This window comes from Lissotriton vulgaris, chromosome 8 (genome assembly GCF_964263255.1).
Source record: "Lissotriton vulgaris chromosome 8, aLisVul1.2, whole genome shotgun sequence".
Taxonomy (NCBI): Eukaryota; Metazoa; Chordata; class Amphibia; order Caudata; family Salamandridae; genus Lissotriton; species Lissotriton vulgaris.
This window is the reverse complement of record NC_141696.1, coordinates 47,592,896-47,619,734: the sequence shown is the minus strand read 5'-3', so window position 1 is coordinate 47,619,734 and position 26,839 is coordinate 47,592,896. Positions and strand designations below refer to the sequence as shown.

Sequence of the window (26,839 nt, the reverse complement as noted above, 5' to 3'; positions counted from 1 at the left end):
TGTATAAAAATTGGTGTCCAACTTGGTTACTCTGCTATTGGATTAATATCTAGGTATGTTGATGCCTTCTCCCAGACTACACACCTCGTGGGATTGGCACATTTACCATCTTTTCATTTTACTGTTTGATTCCACAACTTGCAAAATAAAATGCATGTGTGCAGAGTGTGATATACAAATCTGAAAGAGACTGTAGTTATAGATTCCTTACCTTTAGAATTACCCCAGGCGTTAGACTGGATCTCGAGATTCTTTCTTTAGCAGTACCCCAGCACGTCGGTTGTGTCGTCGGTCGACTCCGGGTCTGTTGTCGGCATCGTGTTGGCTGGGATGGCGTCGCGGACGCAGCCCCTGTGCTCTGACGTCAGTTCTTTCTTTTTCTCCATTTTTTGACCAGCTTTTTCTCAACTTTTGTTGACATCTTTTTGAGTCTTTCGACCCCTGATGCATGAGGGATTTCACATCACTGAACCGGATTCAAGCCATGCGAGGCCTTTAACCACCTGAAATTGGTTACGGACCCCACCTCCTGTGCCTTTGATGTCCGGAGCGCAGCCAGGAACCAAAGTCGTGCTCCAACTGCCGGGCCATGAATTCAAAGTTTTTGTGGGAGCAGTCCTGAATGCTCTTGGAGGTCCGGCATCGTTTGAGGTCTGGGTCGAGAGGAAGGTCTTCGGACCAGTCGCAGAGCCACCATCACCATTTATCATCTATATTTTTGGACTCTTCGGGTAAGTCGAAGCACGAGAAGGAGGGGAAGAAGCACCGTCACTCTTTGCCTTCTCCTCGTCCATCGTGAGACGCGACACGGACCTGGAGCGTCATTGCTCTCCAGCTCCTTCTTCAGAGCCTGCTTCTGGGACGGCTCCTTGCTTTCCTCCTATTCCCGTAACCCAAGTGTCCCCTGTCCAGCTTCGAGCTTTCTATGAAGCACTTCACGGGATCTTTGGGCAGCCCGACTCCGCAGGTGCGCCTTCGGCTAACGCAGACTCCGCTGGGGGCGCTGGGCCTTCGATGCTGGCGGCTTCAGCCCTGGTGCGAGAAGGCCCCCGAGGATACAGGTCTGGATCTGGATTGAAGCCGGCCGACGTCACTGGAATTGGCGTTGGGGACGGTACCGTGAGAACGCCCCCAGTGCCAGTTGCACCCTTACCTGGTGCCGACCCTAGCCTCACCCCTGACTTGAATACATTGACGGACCGACGGCACTCAACGATGGTACCGGCACCAGAAGGTACATTTGTACCTCTGGTCATTCCTGGTGTTCTTTTCAGACCTGAGTGGCACCCAGAGGATGGTGAGGAGGACTGGGAGGGGTCTGTGGACCCTTTGGCTGACCAGCTTGACGAGCCGGACTGGCGAGAGCAACTGGGTAATGTCAGTGGTTTGGATACCTCCCCAGACCTTGGCATGCTCTCCCTCCCCTATCATGGCTATGGAGGAAGGAGCTTAATACGCAGTGGTTTTGCATAGGGCTGCTGAGGCCCAGGGCCTGGAGCTTCCTATGGTGGCAGTCACGACTAATCTAACAGAGGTGCTTCAAACAGCAGTGGCCTTGTCGGAGCCCCTTCTGCCTTTTAATGAAGCCCTCACCGACGCCCTTTCTGGGCACCTGGTCCAAGCACATCACAGGGGCTCCTGTTGTACAGGATGATTGCTCGATGCCACCACCCCGCCCCAGGTGACCCACTTTTCCTTTCCCAATACCCGACCCCCTAGAGCTTGGTGGTCCAAGCCTCGTCCTCTAAGGGTGCATGCCCTACTGCTCCCCCAGATCGAGAATCCAAGAAGCTCAACCACCTTGGGAAGAAGATATTGTCTTCTGCCAGCTTAGCTCTGAGGTGAACAGCGCATGCCTCTTGGGCCTTTATACCCATACAGTGTGGGATATGGTTGCGCAAGTGCTGCCACAGTGTCTGGAGTAGGCCTGGGCCATTCGCACCCGTGAAGTGGCAGAGGGTAGGGACTCAGCTAATTTCACCATTAGTTGTGGGCTGTATACCTCCAACTCTCTGGGCAGAACAGTTTCCATGTCAGTAGGCTTGAGGCGCTACGTCTCGTTGAGGATATCTGGTTTCTCTGGAGATGTCCAATCCACCCTTCTGGCCATTTGATGCCCGTCACCTGTTCGTTGACAAGGCCGTCTCCGCCTCGAGCTCTTCAAGGATTCTAGGGCTACGGCCAGATACTTGGACCCCGCGGCTACCTCCCACCCCACGCAGGTAGCTTTCCCTCCTTTTGTGGGTACAGAAGTGGTGCCCCACCACGTTCGACCCAGTCAAGTCACCAGGTCACGCAAGCTGCCCAGCCTATGCATGGCCCCAACCCTGGGATCCATCGACCCGGGCCTGGGGGCAAGCGGATGGACCAGTCCACCCATAATCCCCCTGCAGCAGCCTCCAAATCCTCCTAATCCAGACTTTCAGGGCCACCAGAGGCCAGTGGGCGGCAGGGTTCATCATCACCTCCCCACTGGCAAAACATCACATCGGACATGTGGGTTTGGCAGTTAGTCCGAAGGGGCTTCTCCTTCCCCTTCAATACTACCCCTTCCTCCGTGCCACTGTCATTCCATGGAATGTCCGAGGATCACTTGGCCCTTCTCCACCTGAAAGATACAGCTCTCTTGGCCAAGGGACCTATTGAATGGGTTGCTGTGCCAGAAGTAGGTCATGGTTGCTACTCCCACTACTTTCTGGTACCCAAGAAGGACAAAGGCCTTCATCCTATCTTAGACCTCAGGGCCCTCAACCGCTTCCTCCGGAAGGGGAAGTTCAAAATGCTCACGTTGGGTCAGGTCCTGTCTGCCCTGGACCCCAGAGACTGGATGGTAGCACTGGACTTGCAAGACTCATATTCCCATATCCCTGTCCTGCCAGCCCAAAGGAGTTACCTGCGGTTCACAGTAGGCCACAAGCATTTTCAGTTTATTGTGCTCCCCTTTGACCTTACCAGCACCCCTCAGGTGTTCACAAAAGTGGATGGTGGTGGTTGCAGCTCATCTGCGCAGATCAGGGCAACAAGAAGCTCCAGCCTCAAGCACCTCACTTCATGAAAAACAGTCCTGCACACATCTCCTGCATTGTGGGCCTCCGAGTTTGGTGAGCTGTTTAAGGTCCTTTTGCGACTACTGAGCCTTCGGCCTGTTGGTCCTCTTGAGGGTCTTCCTTTGCTTCAGTGGGCTTCTCTGCTTGTTCGGGTCCTGCTATGACTCTTCTGCATTTGGTGAGACCCCTAGACCTTGCTGGTCCCAACATTTGCTCCTTTTTTGTTATCCACTCTAGTTGCAGCTACCAAGGCTTGTTGGTGCTCCTGCTGGACTCCGACCCCTACACACTGACACCTGAAGGTGAAATAATTGTGCACGCCTCCTGGTCTTCCTCAGCATCACCTGGAATTCACAGCGTCATTGACAAGGTCATGCAATCTCTTCAGAACCTCCCAACATCTGTGGGCATTGTGCTTCCGTGCCTCCTGGTCACCTCCACGTGGCATAGCCTCTGTCCTCTGCTTGCAGGTTCTTCACTTCAAGAATCCACCCATGGATTCCACCGGACTCCTTCTCAGTCTTCTCCAGAAGCATCTTCTTCGAAGTCTCCCATTGTTGTCTACTGCAGGTTCTGACGTCACTTCATTTCTAAGCACCTGGCTTCTCTGGTGCAGGTAACCTAGTTCCTGGTGCATCCACGGGTTGGATGCCTTTCCAACCTTCTGCCTTCCAAAGGGTTTCTTCAGGGCCCTTCATAAAAAAAGTGCTACTTTAAAACTGCAACAGCGACTTCTAGATTGACTTCCATTGCACACGTGGCTGTGCTTACACCACACAGCCTCCATGGAGTTCCTGGGTACCTAACTTGGGCGGTTCCTTGTGTACCGGCTCCTCTTGGTCTTTGGGTTCCAAATCCAATTCCCCTTTGCAGCTCACATTTCACTATATTTGTATATGGTTTGGTCTCCACCTGTTGACCACTGTTTTTTGTGTTACTTTCCTGTGTGTTTTTCAAAGTACCCTTGTGTGTGCTATTGATATCTCCGGGGAGGATATATATTTATGGTTTACTGATTGTGTTGTTAGTAAAAAGACTTATTTTTACATAAACAGTAAGAGGTTCTTTTTCATTTAATTTACACTGTTGGTTAAAGTTGAGAAAACAAGCTGCTTTACACTCCTCCTAGATAAGCCTGAAGGCTTCTCTCCACAGCTACCTCTTTGATTCCTTTCTATGGGTATCGAAGACCACCAAAATCACCATAAGGTTTGTCTGGATTAGTGCAATGTGCAAAACTTGAATAAGTGTGAACCATATACTAAGCCAACATCCTACAATTGGATTCTGTTAAGGTAAGTGAGACACAATTACAATTACAGAAAAACGAAACCACTTGTACTTAGATATATCAGGAAAACAAAGACTCAGCTAAATGTTTATTAAACGTCTAATGGCAAAGCTATTTGGGAGGTTGCAAATGGTCTGATTCGCCGAATCGGGCCATTTGCGATCACAAAAAATAACTTTAAATGTACAAAAGATAAATTGTAATTTGGTACATTGTTAAGGAATTGCAGTTTAGGTTTATGATATGGTATTTGGAAGGGGTGTGTTTAAGGCATCCCTTCCAAGTACCCATTCACAGTGGTATGTATTAATGTTAATTTTTTACAGACTACTGAAAGGTAGTGGTAACCATTTGCAAAAGGGAAAGAGTCCCCATGGGACCCTTCCCTTTGAGGAATTGAAAAAAGAAGCTTAAATGTTGAATTTTTCCTTTGAAATGCATTTTGCGTGCCTCTCAGGGAGACGGGCTCCTTTTTGCAGAAAAAAAGTTTGCTTTATTAAAAAGCGATCACAGACATTTTGCTCTCATGGCCTTAGCAGGCCACCATCCCTGTGACTTCTAGTGAGACACAAATTGTGACCTACCTCATTTAAATTCATGATTTTTAAAAAATAGATCCTTTACTATGTTAGGAATTGCGATTTCCAAATTTTGATTCAGTAAGAATCTCAATTTAGAAAATGGTATTCGTAATTTCTGATGGATACATCTGCCTGTGGATTCCTCACCTTATGAATATCTCCTGCACCAGCATTCTGCAGAATTTTTTCCTAGCTCTCCCCGGACGAGAGGAGGACGTCGGCTCCGCTCGTGACTCCGCATGATGTCACAGAAGCCATAAGGGAGCCTCGTCAGAGTGGTGACGTCAGTTCCCTTTTTCCCATGCCGTCGACGCGTAACGGTTTTCTAGCACTCTCCATATTTTGTGGAGTTACTTTGTTATTCCTTCTGCTTTAACTGTTGCTAGAAGTGATGTTGTCTTCAAGGAAGTCTGATTTTAAACCCTGTAGGGAATGTGGGGGTCGCATGTCCATCACTGACCCCCATGAAGATTGTTTATGGTGCTTGTCTTCGGATCATGATGTGGAGGATTGTTTCTGTTGCAGGAAAATGAATCCTAAAGCACTTAAACAAAGGGAAGCCAAGTTGTTTCTGGCTAAGGTGAAGAAAGAAGATAGAGGGCGTAAGCGTGATAGGTGGAAGTCATCGACTTCACATACATCGAGGTCGAGGAAGCACAAGAATAAAAGAAAACATGGATCTCGGCGCCGCTCCTCTAAGGGTAAGTTTTCGAGGTCGCCTTTGCCTGCCCCTCAACGTTGCGGTACGGACTTTGTATCCTTTTCCCTCACCTTCTCCTCGTGCGACTCCGGAGAAGGCTCCTTCGCCTATAGGTCCTCCGGCGCACTCTCCGGCGCCAAGAGATTCACCAGCTTCAGACCCAGAGCCGGTTCAGGATGTTCCATCTTCTCCTGCGCCTGAGATTGAACCGGTGGATTTGGCAGTGGATCCGAATGTTCCAACGTCAAACTCTCCCCGTATGGATACTGGTTCAAATCCATATCCACAATTCCCCGCTCTAGGAGCAGATCCGTTGCATTTTTTAAATGCTATGTACAGTGTTTTTACAAGGGCGGCTTTCCCATCTAGAGCACCTTCTGGTCCTGTGGGTCCGTTGGCATTCAACTTGGGTGTGCCCCAGCACTATGCCCAGGCACCCTTCATGCCTTTCATGCCGATGGTGCCGTCATGGCAATTTCCAGCGCCAAGAGGCTCATTGCCGTTGATGGAATCCTCGACGCTGTCTGGTGAGCCCTCCTCTTGGCCTCGTGTGGATCTCGTGCCTCCTTCTGAGCCTCCTTCGGCGCCGGCTCCGTGGCTGTCGGCGCCGCGTACGACCCCACAGACTGCGTATTCGTTCATAGAGAGAGGCTCAGAGGTTTTTAGAAGAGGAGCAGTATGTTAGAGAGGAGGTAGAAGAAGGCGAGTTGGAAGAGTCTCTGGATGAATTCAAGGGAATTCAGGAGGTAAGTGGTTTGGATACCTTTCCAGAGTGGGAGCTCTCTTCTACAAGGGCTTCACCACCTCAGAAGATAGCTGCCTACCATTTGGTGATAAGGAAAGCTGTGGAGCTTTTGGATTTGCAGCTGCCAACTGCAGAATATTAACCAAACTTATTGACTGAGGATTTGCATTCACCTTCCTCAACAGTTGAACATTTGTTACCCTTTAATGAAGCTTTGCTGGATCCTATCCTCAAGGTTTGGTGTAAACCACTCTCTTCGCCTGCCATTTCTAAGGCTGTGGCTAGAAGGTATAGGACTGCACTAGGAGATCCAGGTTTTCTCTCTTCTCATCCATCTCCAGAGAGTTTGGTGGTGCAGGCATCCTGCTCCAAGCAATCTTCAGGTGCTTTTCCACAGGCCCCAGCTGATAGGGACTCAAAGAGGATAGAACAGTCAGCTAAAAAGGTCTTCTCCTCTTCTAGTATGGCTCTGAAATCGACCAATGCCACTTGTCTGTCGGGCCGTTACTTACATGCTATGATGGACTCGGCAAAACAATTGGCCCCCAAGTTACCGGATGAGGAGAGGGGTAACTTTATGGAGGTTCTGTCAGAAGCTCTAGCTGCAGCTAGACAGGTTATTCAATCAGGTCTGGATACGGCTGACTCTGTAGACAGAGTTATGGGCTCCTCCATTGCTACAAGAAGGCAGGCTTGGCTTTGTTCTTATGGATTTTCCCCTGATGTCCAGGCCACTCTTGTTGATTTTCCCTTTGACGGTTCGAAGCTCTTTGGGCAAAAGCAGATTCGGCCTTACAGAGGTTTAAAGATATCAGAGCCACTGCAAAATCCTTGGGATTGCAGACCCAGTCGGGAGGTATTGGCTACAAGAAATATCAAGGCTTTGGAATGTCTTCATTTCGCAACTTCCGTCAACCTCAGCAGCTGCAGCAAAATCCACTCTATAAATCTTAAAGAGGAAGAGCTGGAGGTCGCCAACGTGGTTCTGCTCACAATCTCTCCTCCTCCTCTTCTGCCTCCCCCGCACCTTCTGGTACAGCAGGAAAACAGCCCTAGATCCCCCATCCTGGAACATGTGGGTCCTGCAGGGGGTCGGCTGTCTCACTTTCTGCAAGGTTGGAAATCGGTCACAACAGACCTGTGGGTTTTAAACCTTATGGAGAATGGGTACGCCCTTCCCTTTCGGTAATTTCCTCCTCCTTACCAAGGTGTTTGTTCAGAGGACCATTTGCTTCTTCTGCAGAAGGAGGTTCTTGCTTTACTTCTAAAAGGTGCGATAGAGGTGGTTCCAGAGCAGAAAAGGGGTCAGGAATGCTACTCTCGATATTTCCTGTTCCCCAAAAAGTACGACAGTTTACATCTGATCCTGGACCTCAGGATCTTGAATTTTTACCTGAAGTAGGAGAAATTCAAGATGCTAACCCTTGCACAGTTCTTCTGGCGCTGCAGGAAGAGGACTGGATGGTGTCGATCGACTTACAGGATGCGTATTTTCACATTCCTATTCTGAAGTCTCACAGGAAGTATCTCCGTTTTACGGTTGGTTCGCAGCACTACCAGTTTGTGGGCCTCCCGTTTGGTCTTACTACTGCACCTTGAGTCTTCTCAAAGGTGATGGCAGTGGTGGGAGCTCATCTCAGAAGGTCGGGGATTCCTGTTTTCCCCTATCTGGACGACTGGCTGCTCAAAGCGTAGTCGCCAGAGATGGTGCTTCATCATCTCCGGGTAACATCTCAACTGTTGTTCGACTTGGGTTTTTCAATCAATGTGCTCAAACCTCACCTGGTGGGCTCTCATTTTAACCTGTTCATAGGGGCGGTACTGGACACTACTGTGTGTTGAGCATTACCTCCTCCACAAAGAATTCTCAATATTCAGGAGATGATCCCTTTATTCCACAATGAAGCGGTTGTTCCAGTTCTGAAGGTCCTTCGTCTGCTCAGTCTATTCGCTTCCTGCATTCTGTTGGTCAACCATGCACGCTGGCACATGAGACGCTCCAGTGGTATCTCCACAAGCAGTGGTACCAGCACAACGGAGATCTCAGGGAGTCATTCAGAATCTCCAGATAAGCTGCAGCGGATCTGTCTTGGTGGAGCGTGGAGGGCAATCTGTAGGTACATTTGCCCTAAACTTATGACACTTTTTTACTAGAAGTATAGTGACTATGACCATACAAGATAGCTCATTGCTTGTACTGAGGGACACCCTTTGTTGTTTTTCCTTGTTTCCCCTGGTCCCAGATCAATCTAGAAAGGGGGCCTCCTTACTTTTTTCTGCAATCTGTCTCAAGGAAAGCCCTTTCATCGTCCTCCATCTGTGGCCACAGTGATAACGGATGACTCTAACCTAGGGTGGGGTGCTCATCTGGGGGATCTGGAGATCAAGGGTGTTTGGTCTCCAGAGGAAAGGTTGCTTCACATCAACCTTCTGAAATTGCGGGCGATACGTTTGACGCTCAAGGCCTTCCTCCCTTCCATCCGTGGTCAGTCGGTTCAAGTCCTGACGGACAACACTACCGTGATGTGGTATATCAACAAACAGGGAGGAGTAGGGTCGTACCGTCTCTGCAGAGAGGCGTTGCGGTTTCGGTCCTGGATTCAGGACCATCAAATTTGTTTGAGGGCAAATCATCTGGCCGTGGTGTTGAACGTGTATGCGGACAGTCTCAGTCGGCAGTTCTCCACCGACCACGAATGGAGGCTTCATCCAGTGGTAGTTCGATATATCTTCCAGACTTAGGGAACTCCTCGGGTGGACCTATTTGCCACTCTCTAGAACGCACACTGCCCGTCATTCTGCAATCTCCATCTTCCGATGCAGGGAGCATTGGGGGACGTGTTTCAGTTCGCAACTCCTTTACACGTTTCCTCCCATACCCTTGATTCCTTGGGTTCTGAGGAAGATTTGCCAAGACCAGGCCCAAGTTATATTGATCGCCCCAGATTGGCCAAGAAGGGTGTGGTACACGGACCTTTTTCACCTCTGGCACACCCTCCGCTCCGTCTCCCTCTCAGGGCAGACCTCCTCTTGCAGATGGAGGGGCAGGTTTTACACCCCCACCTCCAGAGCCTGCACCTTCATGCCTGGAGACTGAACGGTAGGTATGGGCGGAAAATCCGTTTCGCTCGCGGATTTTGCGGATTTTCGGGAAATTCGCAATCCGCGAGATTCGCGAATCTCCCGCAAAATCCGCAAATCCGCGAGCAGCGGATTTTGCTCGCACTGCTCGCACTGTTCGCGTGAGTTCGCGGCTTCCCAGTACAACTTCGCGCCCCACGAATAAGTGCTAAATTGCAGAAATACGATCTTAGCAAAACTGAAACTACTTACCAGGTTCAAAAGTTCAGGCTCATCATTAGTAGCCATTTCCTGTAGTGCTTCCTGAGGGGCCCCTCCAGAGTTCAGTTGCCAGTTGCAACTATTATGTGACCCTGCTCTGAACCTCAGAATAGTTACACATATGCCACAAAGGTCCCGAATTACAGCTAAGGGAGACAAGCAGGAGCCAGGCTGGAAGTTAAAATCCATTAATCAGCCCCTAATTCATTATTGTCAGTTGGGGCAGGGCAGGTGTTGTAACTAATTTTGCAACAATGAAAGCACTTAGCAAGTGCAAAAGATCACTAATCAGGGCGCACTAAGGAAGCAGGTGCCAGCTAAAAAAATATTCTGTGACACATTAATGAGCCCCAAATTAATTCAGGTCACTTGAGGCAGGGAAGGTGTGCTTTGCTTTGCCGAAAATAATGTACACTGGACAACCAGAGGGTGTGGTGATGAAACAGAGGGTGGCATGGGTGGGCCAGAGGGTGGCATGAGTAGTCAGAGAGTGGCAGTGGTGACAGAGAGTGGCAGTGATGAAGAAGAGTGTCCCAAACAGGCTGGACATGTAGAAACAACAAGTTCGCAAAACTTGCGACCCGACAGGTAAGTTCGCAAATTGCGAAATTGTAAAAACCCTCGCGAACTGGCAGAAACACGGGCGAACACAAAAAAAAAATTCCGCAAATTCGCGGGAATTCGCGGATTTTGCGCATTGCGAGTTCGCAAATCCGCAAAATTCGCGAACGCGAGATTCGCAAAATTCGCCCATGCTTACTGAACGGGGCAACTTGAATTTTTTCCTCTCCCGCCTGACGTGGTGGACGTTATACTATCGGCCAGGTGACACTCCACCAAGTCTCTCTATTCTTACAGGTGGTCTAAATTTGTTAAGTGGTGCGGAAAGAAATCTATTGATCCCTTACAAGCTCATCTTTCTGATGTTCTTTGTTTTTCTCTTCATTTGGCCCAGCAGGGTTGTGCTGTGGCTACTGTTGAAGGCTATTTGTCCGCATTGTCAGCATTTTTGTGTTTGCCTGATCAGCCTTCTCCTTTTAAGTCTCCAATGGTCTTAAGATTCATTAAGGGCTGACAAACATGTTTCCTCCCACTCCTTTTATTATGCCCCAGTGGGATTTGAATCTGGTGTTATCTTTTTTAATGGGTTCTACGTTCGAACCTATGCATAGTTGTCCGTTGAGACTGTTAATTTTTTTAATGGTCTTCCTGGTAGCTATCACTGCGGCAAGGAGGGTGAGTGAGCTCCTGGCTTTGAGTTCAAAGCCTCCTTTTCTGACCATACATGCTGAAAGGATGTTAGTTAGGACCAGGACTGCTTTTCTGTATAAGGGGGTGACTCCCTTCCAGTCGGTTACCCTTCCAACTTTCTATCCTCGTCCTCACCCATCCAAAGAGGAGGAGAGGCTTCATCGTTTGGATCCAAAGGGCGATTAACTTCTCTTTGAACAGAACAAAGGACATCCGGCAAGATGACCAGCTCTTTGTTGGATATGTACTTTATCAAGATGGATCATCTTGTGTATCAAGATATGCTCCTCTCTGGCTGGAAAGGAGCCTCCTGTAGGCATTAGTGTTCATTCATGAGAGCTAAATAGTCTTCTTCTGCATTGTCTAGAGGTGTTCCTGTTTTGGACATTTGTAAAGATGCAACTTGGGCCTTCCTCCACACTTTCGCGAAGCATTACTGTTTAGATCCCGAAGTGAGGAGGGATGGGCATTTTGCGCGCTCTGTTTTGCAGGACTCTTTGGTATAGAAGGGTGGATACCCTCCTCCGGGAGTGGAACTGCTATGGTATTCTATTCATAAGGAGAGGAATCCACAGGCAGATGTATCCATCAGAAGAACAAGTTACTTACCTTCGGTAACGTTTTTTGGATGGATAAAGTATCTGCCTCTGGATTCCACACTGACCCATCTTTCTCCCCATTGTCCACCCTTTTATACCATAAAAATTGAGGCATTAGTTATTTGATGTATTTTTGTGTACTCAAGACTTTATTACCTTTATTGGTTTATTGTTGTCTTGTTTAAAATGCAAGCTTTCTTATTTCATTCAATACAGTGTATTTGTGTGAATTTTTTATACTATGTATGCATTGTCTCTATGGTCGGTTTGCCCGTTTTGCCTCGGTGGCACGGAAAAAATGGGTGGAACTGACGTCATCACATTGACGAGGTCCTCTTATGGTTCCGGTGACATCATGCAGAGCCGCGTGCGGAGCCATGACGCTATGACAACCTCGTCGGCGTTGAGAGCTACGAAAAATTTCCGCAGTAGGCTTGCGCAGGAGATATTCATAAGAAGAGGAATCCACAGGCAGATACTGTATCCACCAGAAAAAGCATTACCGAAGGTAAGTAACTTGTTCATCAGTACCCCAGAAGCTGTGCTCTCACTCCTAAAATCGTCTGGAAAGTCCTTCCTTCTGTACCTCCACTATTGGCTACGGGTGCACCCCTATATATCTCCAGTATATGGTACTGAGGTACCCAGGGCATAAGTACACCAGGGGTCTCCCATGGGCTACGGCATGTTTTGTGCCATCAATGAGAGACCACTCCAACTGTGACTACAGGCCCGCCATTGCCAAAGCACCTCTTAAGACAGATATAAGTTTCCTTATTTCAGAGGTCACTGCACTTTAAACGTACAAGTCACCCCTAGTGCAGGGCTTTCAATCCTGAAGGCAGGGTGCTGGGTTATAAGTTTGTGGATGCCCCTGCATGAGCAGATCACCCCTACAAACCACAGAGTAATTTCTCCAGGCTTTGTACGTGTGGCCAGTCATTTTGATACATATGGTGCCCATCTGTCAGTACGCAGTGGCTAACTATATAGAGGCTGTGCCACACATGGGCATGTTTGGTATAAAACATGTTGGACTCAACTGAGGCAACATACTGCGGTTACTATCTCACATAACCTCATTGGCAGATATAACGGCGACAGATTTATAGTCAATAGAATTCATTAATTGCGGGGACTTAAAGGCAGGCGAAAAACCAAGAGCAACTTGGGCCTCTCTGACAATAGCACTTAAAATCCTCCAAGAAAGTGACATCCTAAAGTCTTGGGGGATAACCATTGCCCCGTACTTTAAGCAAGGTTATCCGGTTATCCCAATCTGTTAATCCCAGAGCCCCTGAGGGCCCCTGAGATGGCCGTTGGCAGACCAACTACATCAGTGCTGAGAGGGGCCATAGGGCACTGCAATGGCGACAAGAAGCACCAACCCGAGGAATTAAAGAAGCCGCAATGACACCTTCACACCGCAAGCTTGGGAAGAAGACACAAGATGGTTCGCGAGAACCATAAATACCACAAGAGACTGACAAGATGCTTGTCCACTAAACACAGCAAACACATTAGGGACATTACGGCTCTGCTCCTGGAATGTAAAACGACTTGCCAACGAACTAGCGGATTTGGACTTTGTCACCTATATCAGGGCCTTCAACATAGTGGCACTACAAGAAACGTGGGTGACAGACCGGCCTCATTTCCAAGGATTTCTGCGCTTCTTTGTAAATGTCACAAGGGGAGCAAAATACGGCCATCTGCAAGGAGGCTTGGCCACATATGTCGCTAATACAGTCGCCTATTCTGCTCGCATGTTTGGTTCCATAATACAGTCAACTCTCACAGTCACTATTTCCTTCTCATCACCATCATTAAATAAACTGGATTCTAATATCATGTTGCTAAAGGTGTATTTCCAACCTAAAAATAATATTAAACTAGTCAAGGAAATGTGCAACTTTATGGAAACATGTATATGTGAGGGGCCCACAAGTGATCTTGTCCTAACTGGGGACTTAAACCACAATTTAATGGGATCCTCTGTGGACGAAGAAGTGCTTTTGCAAAATACAATCTGGAATATCCCGCAGCAAGGAAAACCTCACACGTGCAAACAAACCAAAATAGGACAAACGACTATGTAGGTTTTGGAACATCTTAATCTAAGGGCATTAAATGGTAGATCACTGAAAGACAACCCACCTGTGACGACATATAGTTCCACAAAAACAAGCTTGATTCTGGACTATACTTTCGTCTCCCTAGCTCTCTTTCAACAAATTGCATCGTTCCAGCTGGGTAACAAAGAAGATAGTGATCATTGGCCCCAAGAAATAGAACAGTCACTCTAATATTTGAACGCTGCCAGGAGCCTCAGGGATTAATTGCCACCATCAACTTAAGAAGAATTAAATTCAAGATAGCCGCAGGAAGCAAGATGCTTGAAATTGCAAAAACAACACTACGCTGCGAGGTTCGGAGAGGGTGAAGTGGAGAAATGGAGAAACTTCCTATTAGCGATGGAGGTACATGCAACCAAGATCGAACCACCAAACCTCCAAAGATTCAGACCACACTTACAAGAATTACAGAAACAAAGAGCAGTCCTCAAAAAACTAAAAAGGGATGCGAATAGAGCTATGGAGGAGGATTTATGGGTTAAACTACATGCAGATGTCAAACAAAACAATAGCACCAGATTCTGGGGTACCATAAACCAGTTCATTCACCACAATCATGACGGCGTTTCCACAAACATCACAGAAGAAGCCTGGGTAAAATACCTCGGGTCACACTTTCGACAAGGCACTGAACAAAGCGAGAAGAGCCAAGCCTGTCAAAATGAACCCGACTTCCAAACGACACTCAAGGCCCAGGTCAAAATAAATCTTGTTGACTCCGGGAAATCAGGGCCAGATCCACCAAATAATGGCCATCAAACGATTCAAATTGACGCCATCAAAAGGCAGATAGGAAAGGGGAGAAGAGAAGGTGCTCCTGGCCCAAACGGAACACCACCAGTACTTTACTAACAGGAGGCAACTTTGTGGGCAGAAACACTGAACCCACTCTTCAGAGAAATCAGATCATTGAACATCTTGCCTAGCTCATGGAGAGGTTCAATCATTTCCCCAATCCATAAATCTGGTGACAAGTTGGAACCTCAAAACTATCGTTTAGTGGCACTACTAGACAACAAAACAAAATTCTTTGCAGGCTTATTATTGGAGGAGCTTCAGGCTTGGGTGAAAGAAAAATCTGCAATTCCTCTCCAACAGACTGGCTTCACAAAATCAGTGGGGACAACAACTAATATATTAAGCATAGCAATGCTTATGGACAAGACAGCAGCTACACGATCGTCACTATACCTTTACTTTATCGACTACAAGGCCGCTTTTGATCATGTTAACTGCATCAGACTTTGGTCCAAACTACATCTCTGGGGGCTTCCTCAGCCCCTACTCAACCTGATCATAAACTTGCATATGGACACGTGGCTACAGGTGAAGCTGGGTAATGGAACCTTCCTGTCAAAACGCATTCCCACGGAAAAAGGCCTGAAACGGCTGTGTTTTGGCACCCACTCTCTTTAATCTGTACACAGCTGATTTAGTTCCTCTGCTAATCGGCTGTATTTCACAAGACCCAAAATTAGGAGATACAGCACTTCCCTGTCTTCTTTATGCAGATGACATAGTCCTGATCAGCAAAACAAAAGTAGGGCTACAACATCTCCTAAATACAACACGGGACTTCTCACAAGCAAATGATCTAACGATCAACCTGGACAAAACAAGAACAATGATAATCGATAATAAAAGGCGACAAACTGCAGCCTAGTTTTGGGGAGAGACCAGAATATAAGGTACAACAGAATACAAATATCTCTGCGTAAAGCTGGATTCCGGCGGTCATTACCTGGCGAAGAAGAACAGCATAAGGCAAAAAGGTTTAATAATAGCAACTTCCCTGAAAACCTTAAATTCTAAATTATCTGGCCCATCTATCCTGCCACTAGCAGAGGTAGTTTGTGCAAAACTTCTACCAACAATCACCTACGGTAGCGCGGTACAGAGTGGCAGGGACGCGGAAATACTCAATGCCACTGTAACAACTGCGTACAGGGTCATTTTTGGACTTCCGAAATATACCTCACCTGCACACATCAGACTTGAGTTTGCCGTCTTGAAACTAACAATTGCCAGACAAGGGACCTTCGCCACTGCATGGGATAAAGTGTGAAAAACTCCTCGGGGAACGTTAAAAACAAACTGCTGTGGAAAAAGCTACAAACGCACACTACATCACCAGCTGCGAAATATCTTCACAGCAGCTTACACAAATTAGGGTTAAATCAACTTTGGGAAACATTGACAACAACCCTAATCTTCAAAAAATTAGAATGGAAAACGGTGAAACTACTGTCATGGCTGGGGGATAAGGCAGCACTTTTACAGAGAGCCCATTGATGGATGACTTTGAACACATACACGAAGCCGGGTGCTCAAGCTTATTTCAATCTGGGAAATGACAAAAATATAAAAATTGCATTTATGAAATATAGATTTGGTCTGCTCCCATGCATCCAGCATCTTCCACCTTGGCTACGCAATAAAGCAGGCTCTCAGTGCCGATTATGTCGAACAGCTCAGAAAGACCTGCTGCATTTACTATGCTCCTGTAAAGAACTCCTCAAAGAACGAAAACAACTGTTGAAACAAATGTTTAATCTACGAGAGATTCAAACAAGGAGGCAAACCCTGTTGGCATGCTTTGCATCTAGTGATCCACAATTGAACTGCAGAGCAGAAAAGTTTCTGAGACAGCTCTGTAGACATTTTTAACTTATAAATTAGGAGATACAAATTGATAAGTTATCATGCTGCTATAGTTGTTCAAAACTAGCAGCTTTATTAGCATGATTTTAAGACATAAGCATTATGAAGGAACAAGTTTTATTCATGTACATGACAGATTTTGTATTGAATATATATATATATATTTCTGTATTGCAACAGTTTTAATTAACTATGCAAATAAAATGTACTTACTTACTTACCTCCTAGATATGACTTAGTTTATTGGGCTGGGGTGGGGATACTTGTCAGTGCCACCAGACTGCTTTGAAGGGCACATTTAGTGCCCTCTTCGCATACTCCAGTAGGAACCAGTTCTGGGAGCCATTAGCTCCCGCTCTGGCGCAAAACTGGACAAAGGATATTAGAGTATATTCCCATCTGTCTAGCATCTCCTCTGATGGAGACCCCTTTGCTATCCTAACCCCTTTCCTATGGTATAAAAGAGATTGCCTGTGGGTGGGTCCTCAGCTTCATTGTGGGGCAAGACTCAAGCCTTAAATCACGTCACTCTTCGACGGCAACATTGTGAGTCCATAGCGATTTCTGTTTTCCTTTTTGTTCTGATTCTCCCCCCATTCCCCCTTCCCCTTGAGGTCTTTTTGGGCACAGTGTTTAGATTCACTGTAACCAAAAGAGGCTGCAGGAGGCATTGGAATCTCTTGTCTCTCCCTAAAGGAAAATCCTGGCATTCAAGTGAGTGGTCTTGTCACAGAGAGTTAATCCTGTCGTGTCCCAGGCCCTCATGGAAGACACATCTGAGGATACACCTTTAAGCAAAACCATACAGAACCTACAATCAGAAATGCTTAGACTTAAGGAAGAGAATCAAGAAATAACGAATGAATTAATTTGCTATACACTCAGAGTCTCCTTGGGATACGCTAGTCAGATTCCCAAAGCTTCCTTTTACTTTTAAAATACAGTCTACGCCTTCTCCTTCTGGGATAGTTGAGGACCAAATAAACCTTCTCATGCAGGTGACAGTAGCAGTAACCACACTAGTACCTTTTGCCAAACCAGAGCGGTTTTTGAGAGATAGTAGCAAGTTTGCAATGTTTGTTAGTCAGTGCCAGCTGCATTTTATATGTACGCCTCAGTCTTTTCCCACAGATGCTCTAAAGTGGCTTTTGTTTTATCATATTTTGGCGGAGTAGTGGCCTATTCGTCCCTTTGTTTAATTGATAATAATGACCTCTTTTATATAACTGGTCGACTTTAAAGGCAGCAATGACAAAGTTGTTTGCTAAACATGTTTTTGTGCAGTCTAGCGATCATGAATTGCTCAACCTGCAGCAAGATTCTAAGGATCTCTTAACGTACAATACTAACTTTAACCGACTCTTGGCAGAAAAAAGATGTCCAGACAAAAAATAGAGGGTCTTTGTTCTAGTGTGGTTTGAGGGATGATCTTAAAGATGCTCTCCCACATAGTAGATTTACCGGACAATTATTCTAACTTTGTTGATTTGTTAGTCAAATTGGACCATCGCTTGGGTGAACGCAAGGGTGAAAAAGCTTGGCTAGCTACTAAATTTCCCCTATTAAAACAAGAACAAAAAGAACTAGACAACAAAACAGACACAGAACCCATGCATATTGGAGGGTTAGGGGTTCCCTGTCTGCAACAGAAAAAGATCGAAGACTTTAATTACAGTTATCCCTGTACTGTGGGATAGTTGGGCATTTTGCTAAAGATTGTCCTACCCGTCCAAAAAACCCTGAAAAGATAGCGGCCAATTTAACAACAGAACCACAGGACAACTAACAATCTCAAGAGGAACGGAGGTCGCTTGTTCAACAGAAGGTTTACATACCTCTCAATATCTGGCCAATACTGCAACAGACATTCCCCAACATTTCACTATTCATGTGACTATCATCTTGGGGTCACAAGTTAGATCCACATTTCCTTTATTACTCGACTCTGGAGCGACAGGTAATTTCTTTGACCTTAGACTCGCTAAGAAATTAAAGTTCCAAAAATCTGGGAAGAAAAACAGAACCTGTCCGTGCAGTGGTTGGATATGAACTCTCCTCTGGCCTCATTACGTTTCAAACAAGTTCCTTGATTCTTGTTTGTGACAATGGGCACACTGAAACTTTAACTTTTAACTTGATAGACACCCCAACTTTCAGAGTTATTCTGGTAGTCCCATGGTTAGCAAAACATAATCCAAAGATAGACCGGGTTCTCAGAACTGTGACTTTAGACTCTGCCGGCTTTAGACAAAAATTCTATTAAGAAACTTCTCCTGAGTGGGTGGCTGATGCTTCATTTCCACCAAAAATTCCACATATTTAACTTACCTATCGGGACTTGTTTGACTCTGTGCAAGCAACCCAATTGCCCCCACACAGAACGTTTGACTGTCAAATTGATTTGATAACAGGAGCAGCATTACTTAGCAGTAGGGCCTACACCCTTACTGAATCAGAAAAACAATACTTACGACAGCATTCAGACAAATTACTCCATCTTGGGTACATTCATCATTCCCCTTCAGCTATTTCCTCATCACATTTATTTTGTCCCGAAACGGGATGGCAGTATCAGAGCTTGTATTGACTACCGTACCTTGAACAAAGCCACCATAACCCTACCACAGATTCCAGTCCCTTTAGCTCAATTAGGAAACTCAACAATTTATACTAAATTGGATGTTCCCAGGGCATCCCATCTTGTCAAGGTCAAAGAAGGTGATGAGTGGAAGATAGCATTTCGCACAAAATTTGGTTTGTTCGAATATACCGGATTGCCCTTCGGCCTATGCAACACCTCAGTGGCCTTTCAAATCTTTTATTATCGCGGTCTTACAAGATTTCCTCAATGGTTTTGTCATTGTCTATATAGATGACATTTTAATTTATTCAAAAATGACGAAGAACATGTACACTATGTTAAAGCAGTTTTACAGCGACTTTTTTGACAACAGTCTCTTTTTGACACTAGAAAAATGCGTTGTTCATGCTACCACGGTTAACATTTTAAGCTACATTCTCTCTCCAAAAGGAATCCTTATAGAACCGAAGAAAATTGACGCAATACTTTCCTGGCCAGCTCCTACCAACATAAAAGAGCTACAACGGGTTTTGGGATTTGCACATTTCTATCGACGCTTCATAAACCATTTTTCAGAATTGCTAGCAAACCTTACCCAGTTATTGCGCAAAGGACAGGAATTTTTATAAACTACTGCTTCTTCCCAAGCTTTTATGAAATTGAAAGAACAATTCACCACAGCTCCAGTATTACATCACCCAGATCCTGAACATCATTTTTTTTTGTCAAAGAGGAGGCTCCCAAAGTAGGAGGCGTCTAGTCCTAGAAAAATCCTACTTCTGGGCAATTGCATCTTGTTGCATTTCACTCTAAAAAATTACTCCCAGCAGAAGCACATTATATGGTGTCAGAACAGAAATTACACGCCATTTAACAAGTGTTTGAAGAATGGCAACACTATCTCTTGGGAGCAAAAGATCTAGTAAACATATTCACATATCATAAGAACTTAGTTCTTTGGTTCTATCAAGGCCCTTACTCCACGACAAATGCGTTGGTTGAATTTTTTAATCAATTAAATTTCATCATCACTTACTGCCCTGGCACTAAACAACTACAATCCAATGTTTATCATGGTTTGGTTACTCTGCAAATCCCACAGAAGTCAACGATTGCCCAACCATAGTACCTGATAATAAGATTGTAGCCACCAAAACAAAAAAATATGTTTTTCCCCCTACTAAGTTCTACTTGTAAAAAAGAACATTCACAAGATTGGCTATCCAAAAATAAACAATGCATAAAAGATGGTTACTTTTACCATGGCAATAAATTGTATCTACCTACCTCTGATCGCAGAAAGTTAGAATTAACATGGAATCATGATTCCCACTTGCTGGACATCCAGGGGTGTACAAAACTTCAACAAATTGCAAGAAGTATTTTTGGTGGCATGAAATGGCAAAAGATGTTTTTGAAAACATAACCTCTTGTCCTGTTTGTACTTGACAAAAAAGTAGGCCTCAAGCTCCAGCAGGTGTTGCACAACCATTACCTCTACCACCTAGTCCTCGGCATACCATGAGTATTGATTTTCTAACAGATTTGCTCCCATCTAACAGATATACTACAATTTTAGTCATTGTAGTCTAGTTATTGAAAATGGCTCATTTTGTTCCTTTACAGAAATTACCCTGAGCCAAAGATACTAGGACAATTTTTATCCAACAAGTTGTACGGTTACACGGTCTCCCATCTAAGGTTATTTCTGATCAGGGTAGTCAATTTATATCTAGTTTTGTGAAAAATCTATGTAAGGCCCTTGGTATTGAAGAAGCTCTGTTTCTGCTTACCATCTATAAACCAAAGGTCAAACAGAAAAAGTTAATCAGGTTCTTACTCAACCCCTTTGTTGTCTCCTAGCTACAACCGCCAGTCATTGGATGAGTTGTTACCGTTAGCAGAATTTGAGTACAATAATAGTTTACATACAGCCACTCAATGTACTCCCTTCTATTTTCTCACAGGTTACCACCCAATAGCCTCACCATTTCCTATTGATACACCTCATTAGTCCCAGCAGTACAAGATTGTTTATCACAACAACACGATAGTCAGGAAAAAGCTAGAGCATGTTTAAGTAAGGGCAAAGAAAGAATGAAGCAGCAAACTGATAAATGCAGACTTCAGACACCCATATATAAAACTGGAGATCAAGTTTGGTTTTGAAGAATCTAAAATTTTAGGGACACGCAAACTATATCAAATATATATTGCTCCCTTTGAAATCACAGATATCCGGAACCCTATCCCTCTGAAATTGGACTTGCCCCCTGACAGACTATATGACATACTATTTTTAATTGAAGGTGATATACAACATGTTGTTAAAGGGATACCCAAACGTCAGTTAAACACCATTTGTCTTTATTAACTGAAGATGTTGATTTAACAGATTTTGTTAAAGGCCCCGCAGGTGCTAGATCGAAAAGATTTCTGTATGCTATTTACAATGAAGTTTGGAACCAGTCCCAAATTGAAGCAGCTTCACATCTAAGAGCAATAGACCAAGCAAATATTGAAAGGGTGCTTGCTGCCGTTGACAATAGCATCAACTCTCTTTCCTCCCGCATTTACACACTAGATAATATTGTTTTATCTGTTGTGGATATTGTTCATGATGAAGTCGCTGTATTATACCATGGTCAGAATCAATTGTGTTCCATCATGCAGTTTGCTTGGATATTACAAACACTTAAGATGGGAAAGGTTCCTTGGGACTATATGAACAACAATTTATGTCCATGAAGGATGCAACATACAGTATGTTACACATTGAAAAGTTAGATCCCTTACCTTTTTCAGTTGCTGAAACTGATTTGGCTGTCTGGCTTATCCATGGGGTGATACCTTTACCATTTTCCCTGTTTAAATGTAGTTCATGTATGAAACATTATGCACTAGGATCTGAACCCCTGGGTGGTGCATATCTCCACGAAGTGTGGTCTTTGCCTTTCACATACAGATGCCTCTGGATGGCAAAGAAGTGTACTTGACTGGGGAATCATGCGTATCCACTCCAGATCCCTCTCTTGTGTGTAAGAATATACAAATGCATGGCGCTTGTAACCTACAGGCACCACATTTAGCTTGTATTTTAAAGGGTAATCCAGTGCCAGCTATAACACCTACATTGACACTGCTTGCTAACGGTAGCTATTTACTTTTAAATAATGATGCTTGCTGCGGCATGCTTGCTGGCTTCCCTTACGTTGTAACTGTCTCAAAATGTGTAGTTGCTGTAAAACTTTGCTTTTCCACACACACATGGGAGGGAGGTTCGAAATCTCAACTTGGCCTTCCATTACGACCTTGAAAGCAGAGTTCTTTACAAAGCAGTGTTCCTGAAGATGACGAGCGAATAAAGGTGTGAGTACTAGCGTATCAATGCAACTGATTCCTATGGTGGCAGCCCAGGCAGAAATACAGAAAGAGCAACCTCAGAGTGATCCAGAAGTGTCCCTAACAGCATTAGAACGAGATAGCGGTCAGGAGATATTGAAGTTTGATCCTCAAGCAGGGCAAAACGTAGAAAAAGGAGAGGAGGAAGAAAAGAAAGTATTTGGCAGTAGAGGGAGTGATCCTGGAGAGAAATTCTTTTCACTCTCAGAACCTTCAGACTCATCAGATGAAGCTCAAGTGGGAGGAATAAAGCAGGGTCTCAGGATGAGTCAATAGTGAGCCTTGGCAGCGAACTTAATCTGTCCAATCTAGAAGAGCCAAACCTGGATATCACTATGGTGCAAAAGAAGGAACGTAATCTAGAGAAGGCGAGAACAATACAGCCTGGACCGCCAGGAGTCTTATGTGTGAGATTTCACTCTCCCCGGAAATTACCGCTGCAGGGGATAAAGGAGATGACCAAAGTGCTGATGTTGCAACTGTCAAACCGGAGGAAATATCATTGGCTTCAATAAATCAATCTATAATAGAACATAGAGCAAAAACCCGCACAGAGAATCTCAAGACACACACAGAGTGGCGCAAGTTGCAAAACACCGTCAGGAGGATAGCCAAAACTTGTAATGAATTTTCGGAGAGAATAACAGAGGCGGAGGGTCGCATATTGGTATTGGAGGATGAAATGTCCGCATGCAAAGTCACTATGAACGCTATTACCTCTCATCGTGATAATACTCAGCATAAATTGGTGGATTTAGAAAATCAATCACGCAGGAATAATCTCAGGATATTGGGCATACCGGAAGGTTTGGAGGGAGCGGATGTCCGGAAATTTGTGGTGGAATTATTCACAGAAGTGTTTCCTGAACTTTCAGTATGGGACTGGGGTCGTGAGGTGCAAAGATCCCGTAGGTTCCCGTTTAAGTAGGCTGTTGCAAAAAGGGGACAATCAGACCTAGGGCGATTTTGATATGCTTAAATAATTTTTGAGCATGTCAGGCCATGTATGATATCGCCCGACCCGATAGGAAGCCAATGGGAAAGGAGATACACTTCTTTGTAATGCTCGATTTCTTCCATCACACTTTTGAAAAATAACCCCTTTTCAGAGCAAAGGAGCACTTGCTTTCCTATTGAACCCTGCAACTCTGAAAGTGGTAAACAAGGGTCAAACACATTTTTTGTGTCAGAAATTCAGGAAAATAATTTTTGGGTACTATTTGAGCAACTATAGGGTAGATTTCTAAATCTTGTGGGAGAAGTATGAAGTCAAATAGTATAGAGATTTTTGTATAATCTTAATTTAAGGAATGTTTAGTATGTATTTATAAGGATCATTATTAACTGTAACCATTTGCTTGAATAAAATGTTTATTTAAAGTTGATAAGAGTGAGGGGGGTCTGAAGGGCGAGTCTCTTCCCATCGCAAGGTCTGTGTGCCCTTTTGCCGGTGAATTAGGAAAAAGGTGGGGGGGTGGCGTGGGATGGGAGCATGGGGCTGGTTTGGGGGGCAGCTGGGATGAGGGGGTGTGGGAGGGCATGGGGGGATAGGGTTGGAGGAGGGCTTAGGGGGGGCAAGTGGGGAGGTTTTGGGAAGAGAAAACTGTAAAAATATGGAAATCAGGAGTACATAACGATAAACGGAAAGAAGGGACAATGACATATATAAGCAATGGTGAGCAAAAGCAAAAGAAATAAGATAAACATAGATGGATAGGTTGCAGATATGCACATCTAATGTGGCTGGCTTGAACGACAAGAAAAAGAGAGAAAGGGTTTTTCAGATTCTTAGAATGGTAAACCCAGATGTAATCTGTCTCCAGGAGACACACATTCCCTGGAAGAATAAGGATCTGTTGGAAATTAGGGGGTATAATCTCGCAGTGTGTTCCACACAAACAACCATGATAAGGGGAGTGGTTATATATGTTAAACAGAGCGCTCGGGGAGTTACCCGCACAGCGGCAGATAAATGGGGACGTTGGGCTATAATAGAGCTAAGTATGGGGCTAACTGTGGTTAACATATACGGGTCTAATTTAGATGATGAAGCCATTTGGGAAGAATTGGAGGTTGAGTTGGCCACATGGTGACAATCATTGATAATATGTTGAGATTTTATTATACATATAGAAGTGGATGCACAACCGCAGAGTCAGAAATACTCAGGGAGCAAACCAAAAATATAAAGAGCAATAAACACATTCAAAGATACTCATGGATTGATAGACGTGTGGAAGGAAAAGAAACAAAAAGAGCCTTGGTATACGTATTTTTCTCATCCCCATAGGAATTCCGTTAAGCTGGATTATTTTTTGGTGTCTAGTCAGCTGATGGATCAGCTAGATGTTAGGAAATTACCCCAACTTTTTGCTGATCATAATCCTTTGGTGTTGGAAATAAGAGGTATGGCTGTTAGGCAAAAACAGAGCTCATGGTCTTTTGATAAAAAATATTAGCTGACGAGGGATTTTGCTCTTATATTAAACAATGGGCAGTGGAATTCTTTGATTGTAACATATATAGCGCAGCTCACTCAATGGCCTGGGATACTTTTAAAGCCCCCTTTAGGGGTGCAGTTATAGGATATGCAGCTTGAATCCAAAAGCAGCGGAAAGCAGAAACGGATCAATTGATTCGGAAATTGACAGAATTGGAAACTGAGCATGTTGTAATAAAAAGAAAAAAGGGGGGCGGAAGAGGTATTACGGGAGCATATGCTAAATCTAGCTGTAGCTAAATCAGATATTAATACGCATTTCCAGGAGAAGGTGGCTCAATTGTATCAAGCGTATAGGGGGAAATTTATGAATACGGGGAGACAATAGGAAAAAGCACTGGCATATAGGATAAGACAAAAAAGTACCAGATATAATTTCCTGAAATTTAAGAATAAAAAAGATCAAATAGTGGAGGGCTCCGAGAAAATAATGGAAGTTTTTGAGGAATTTTATGGAAGATTATATCAGGCGGATACTGTGCTTGATTCGGCAGAGACAGAGGATAGGAATTTTACCTTGCCTAAACTGGAAGAAGACACAGTACAGGAATTAGAGCAGGACATTACCATGCAAGAGCTTCAGAAGGCATTTGGATTCCTCTCTGCAGGAAAAGCAGCTGGACCCGATAACATACCGGTAGAAGTCTATAAATTGCTAGCCACACAGATTCTCCCTATTTTACATGATCTATATCTAGGTATACAATATAGCGGGGTCCCACCAGTATCATGGCAGGGTACAGATATAGTAGTTTTCCCTAAAAAGGGTAAAGTCTTAGAATTACCATCTTCATATCGTCCAATTTCATTAATGAATGCGGATGCAAAGGTATATTCTAAAATAATGGCCTCTCGTTTGCAAAGAATAGTTATTCCAGTGGTATCACCCTGGCAACATGGTTTTGTTCCTGGCAGGCGGACCACAGACCACACAAGATGCGTTATATCAATATTAGATATTTCAGAAGCAGAGGGTATGGAAGTGGCTGTTGATCGAGTGTCTTGACAATTTTTGTGGGGCACTTTGGGTGAGAGAGGGTTCGGTCCTGGGTTTTTGAGGGGTATTCAAGCCATGTATTTTAAACTGTATGCACAGATACAACTGATGGGGAACACATCTAGGAGGATTGAGATTTCTAGGGGAACACGCCAATGGTGCCACTGCTCCCCTATCTTATTTGCATTTTATCTTGATCCATTTATAGTAAGAATTGTGAATAATCAGGCATCTCAAAGAAACAGGTGAGTGTTAGATTCCTTACCTTAGAATATCCCTAGGCGTCAGACTGGATCCGGAAAGTTTTCGTCAGCAGTACCCCTGCGCGTTGGTAGGCGTTGTCTTCTGCTCCACGTCCGTCGTCGGCATCGCGATCGCCGAGATGACGTCATCGGAGTACTTAGACGCCGCCCTCGCGTGCTGACGTCAAGTTCTTCTTTTTTCTGCACCAGTAAGCGCAGATGCGGGAAGAGCAGTACTCTAGTCAATTTTTGACTAACTTTTTTGATCTCTTTTGATCACTTTTCAAGTTGCTTTCGACTCGTGGTGCCGTTAGGGATGCCTGGGTTTGAACCTTGTGACGCCTGTCACCGCCTGATGTCGGTGACCGACCCCCCCACCATCGGTGCCTTTACTGTCTCTAGGCTGACCACAACGACAAGTCGTGCCCCAACTGCAGGGCCTTGACCTCGAAGGCTAGACGAGAGCGGTCCCGTAAGCTCCTCGAGCTCCGGCAGTCGGCTCTGCGCTGCTCAAGGTCATGGTCAAGGAGGAAGTTGAGGGGACCAGTCGCGGAGCCGCAGTCAACGCCGCTCGTCAAGTCACCATCACTCGTCGGGCTCCAAGTCCTCCGGTAAGTCGAGGCATTCGAAAAAGAAGTCAAAGAGATGTCATCGATCTTCCGACTATCCCGACGCTCGCGTGACGCCGCCGGGGGTGCGGGCGACACCGCCTGCCCAGCTCCGCCGGTGCCGCAGGCGCCGCGTCCAGCTCTACACCCGCCGGTC

At 45.2% G+C, this 26,839-nt stretch overlaps 1 protein-coding gene across 1 annotated transcript in view; it reads left to right on the top strand.

Annotated features, from left to right (window-relative positions):
- Window positions 1-26,839, top strand: part of LOC147693352 (transient receptor potential cation channel subfamily M member 2-like) — a 3,804,886-nt gene that overhangs the window by 2,108,548 nt on the left and 1,669,499 nt on the right. The gene's annotated exons all lie outside the window — the stretch shown is intronic.